Source organism: Gossypium arboreum, chromosome 7, assembly GCF_025698485.1.
Source record: "Gossypium arboreum isolate Shixiya-1 chromosome 7, ASM2569848v2, whole genome shotgun sequence".
Lineage (NCBI taxonomy): Eukaryota > Viridiplantae > Streptophyta > Magnoliopsida > Malvales > Malvaceae > Gossypium > Gossypium arboreum.
The window spans coordinates 70561654-70565667 of record NC_069076.1 but is presented as its reverse complement, the minus strand read 5'-3'; the positions used below and the strand labels follow the sequence as shown (position 1 = coordinate 70565667).

Below are 4014 nucleotides of genomic sequence, written 5' to 3'. Positions count from 1 at the left end.
ATCTTGTTTAATAAAAACATAAGTTACTATTCATATGGTCAATTTTTAAAACTTTAGCCAAATATTAAAACATGCTAAGCACATATGCTTTATTTAATGTCTACTTTCATTTTACTCTATTACTTGACACGCATGTAACATCTCTTATAACTAAACCAATATGTCAATCATAATTTGCATTTCAATCATAATTTGCATTTCACATCACAAATATGTATATATACATATAATATAGCAAACACTTTTCTAATTCTATAAAGTATCAAAGCCGAATATAAACATGTTAATATCACCTTTCTTGCAATGTATCAAAGACCATACATAAGATCAATTCATTGAATACAAATTTGGTTATGCACATATATATATATATATATATATAGCCAAAATTTATACTCAATTCATAATGTTCCATTTATTCAACTTAAATACTTGCATTACCAATGTAACACCCCAATTTTCGGGAATCCTGTGAATGCTGGCATAGGTTTAATTATGTTAGTGGGCCTCTAGAAAGCCCAAGCTTAAGATAGAACCCGACAATTTTAGTTAATTTTTGTTCCATAAGAAAAAGGGGGTGAAATTATGAAATAGGACCTATGTGAAAATGTTTGAAAATGCTATAGGCTAAATTGAAGTGGCCAAATAAATAGGAGTGCAAAATAGGAGGATTTGCATGACAAACCTCCCATTTTACATGAAGTGGCCAGCCATCATGTTGTTGTAGACAAAATGTACACTTGATATCCATAATTTATGGTACAAATTGATACAAATTGATAATAGGTTAGGTAAATGTTCCATGATAATGGATTAGGTAAATGTTTCATGATAATGGGTTAGGCAAATGTTTCATGATAATGGTTTAGGTAAATGTTTCATGATAAGAATTTCATGTCTTTTGTATTAAAGAATTAAATGGATGAAATATGAAGTTTTATTAAAAGAAAAAGGGGTGAAAAGAACAAAGTTTTGTCCATCTTTGTTCATCATAGCTGAAAGTTAGAGAAGAGAAAGGAGAGGAGAAAGCTCTTGAGTATTCGGTCATTAGGAGGAGGAAAATTGAAGGTAAGTTCTTGGTACCTTGCTTCTATTTTAAGGTTCATGAGTTCTTCTTGATTCTACCTTAACTCTTGAAGTATATTTTGATTTTTAGTTGTGTTGTGAGCATTTAGTCATGAATTAAAATGAAGGAAATGGTTGTTGTTTCATGTTCTTTTGATGAAAAATGGAAGATAGGTGAAGTTGAGCCAAACAAATGAGCATGCATGTGCCTTAGATGTTAAAGGAAAAATCAGCTAACATGTTGTGCTTTAAAATGATGAAATGGAGATTATACTTAAGTAAAATCATAGATATGTGATGATTGATTGGTGATATACATGTTTAAATAACATGCATGCAAGTTATGTGTGAAAGAGTGATTTGGTAATAAATCTGCTTGGGACAGCAGCAGTAACGTGACTTTGGAAAATCACCATAAATTGTGGGAGATGAGTTAGAAGGTGAATAAATTATGTAATTAAAGCTTATTGAGTCTAGTTTCTAATGAAATAAACAAAAATATATTTTGAATTCTGTACAATGAGAAATTTGATTCGTAATGAAGGGTGGTCAGATTAGTCAAACAGAGAAACATGGGAAACTTTGAGAAAATTCTGGTATTGATTGGCTAAACCAAAAATTCTGAAAATTTTATGGATAGAAGCTATATGAGTCTATTTTCAGGGAAAATTAACAGAACTTGATTTGGAGTTTCGTAGCTCCAGTTATAAATGATTTAGTGACTGTTGCTCAGGAAGACAGCTTGCAGTGAAATTATGATTATGTGGTAAACATTAACAAAAAATTGTTAATGAGTTAATTATTGATTTCTTATAAGCTTACTATGATCTGTAGGTGTGGCTGGCCGAATATTGTAAGGGGTTAATACGTAGTTTGTATTTGAATAATTAGATTAACGTGTTAGTAATCCAATTGTAGGCGGTTCGTGTGTGGATCTCGTCAAGATATCGTCATAAGCAGTGTGTCTTGACACCCTCTCATAGACTAGATTGGCAAAAGCCGAAAGTCGAAATGCCGAAAAGTCGGTATTTTGGGAATTTTGAGTGTCGAATGCTCGTAAGATAGTTGGGTTTGTATATTTGGTAATCTAAAGTAATAAACTGCAGAGACGCGCGATTTAGTACATTTTGATAATTTGGGCTTAATGGGCCAAAGATCGGGTTCATGGGCCAACGGCCCAATTCGTAAGTATGCGTGTAAGTGTTCGATAGTACGTAAATAGTTAGGATATGCATGAAAACGCTAAAAGTAGCTAAATTACTATAATACCCCTATGTATGGAAAATTACTGTTATACCTCTAGGTGTAAAATTACCGTTATACCCCTAGGGTTAATTTTGATTGAAAAGCATGACGATCTGATTCTGTATGATGTATGCCATGATTATATATCATTGCATGGGGACATGGGTTATATTATGGAGGAAGCGTTACGGTGGCTATGCCACATATATCTGCTTCGTGGCTATGCCACAAATATCGATCTGGTGGCTCGCCACATATATCTGATCGGTGGCTCGCCACGATTATTCAGATCGTGACTCTGTCACATTATTCTGCTCGCAGCCATGCTGCAAATTACGTGGTGTGTAACGGTTGGGTGGGTCGAGTTGTCTCCCACACGGTGTAAGGTTGGTATGGGGGTGTATACGGTTGGATATGGTTGGGTTTCGCATAAACATGTAATATCTGCTTACGTTACGCTATGGGCCTATGGGCTTTATTTCAATTACATTCAGGCTAAGGCCAACTTATTCTATTTCTGTGGTTTAAGCTGATATAGGCTATGGTTGGGTTAATTTATACATTGAGTTTCCCCAAACTCACCCCTTTTATTTTCATCCACGCAGGAAATCCCCAACCATAGTGGGCTTGGAGCTGTGAGGGAATTCGGAGTGGCCACCCGTTCTGAAAGTTTGATTTTATTCTGGTGACATGGACATCTTTTTATTTACGTTTGAAGTTTTTGGGCTTTTAAATGTAATAAGGCCGCTTAATTATTTTTGATGGTTTTAATATGTATTACTAAGATAGGTATTACTTATTTTAACTGTTGAAATTGGATAGCTTTAGGGCGCGTTTGCAAAAAACAACAATTGATTTCAAAATAACACGACAACAAGCAAAGCTTCCGCAATGAAAGTATTTTCCAAAATTAATCACTTTTCCTAAAAATGACTTAATCAAATCGGTTTCCTAGAAATATCCATGACGTTAAGGTGTGGCAATGGCGGTATGCATGTCTAGGATTGGATCCGAAGGGAGCTTGGTACTTAAGCAGTTTGATGGACTCACCACCTCTTTTCCGGTTTCCTACCTGGTGCACAGCTTCCATTTACCTTAACCCTTAATGAATTAATCTTTTGAACATCAAGTCCGATTTTCTGGACTTAGAATGAAATTTTTTTTTTTACGTTTTTGATGTGGCATGCCGGATCCGGCCATAACTTCTGGGCCGGGTTTGGGGTGCTACAACCAACCTAAATGACCATTCCATAATCAACAACTCATTTTGCATTTTTACCTACTCAATTAACCACATATTTATGATAAATCAATAAACAATTACCACATTTCACATAATAATCCATTTTCAATCTCAATTGCTGAATACATTCATCCATGATAACAAGCATATCTCACGCATATCATATATCATTAAAATACTCATTATCTTTGTACATGATCAAGCCACAACCATTCATTAAGCATATTACTCAACCATATATCCAATCATAATTTCACCTATAGCCATAACCGAATATACTTTAATACCAAAACACATAATAACACCTTAACAAAACTTATCAAAAAAGTTCACATATATTTATCTATGTATAAACTATAGACGAATCACCAAAACCACAAACAAACATAACCATAATTTGATAAAACCTTAAAACCGAACTTAACAAAATAAACAAGCCATTTTCCCATGGCTTATATATA

General features: G+C 34.0%; 1 long non-coding RNA gene across 1 annotated transcript; it reads left to right on the top strand.

Annotated features, from left to right (window-relative positions):
* Nucleotides 1–860: 860 nt before the first annotated feature.
* LOC128295144 (uncharacterized) lies at nucleotides 861–3207 on the top strand. Its single transcript, XR_008285466.1, has 2 exons — nucleotides 861–1068; nucleotides 2916–3207. It is a non-coding gene; the product is annotated as an uncharacterized LOC128295144 (long non-coding RNA).
* The last annotated feature ends 807 nt before the right edge of the window (nucleotides 3208–4014 follow it).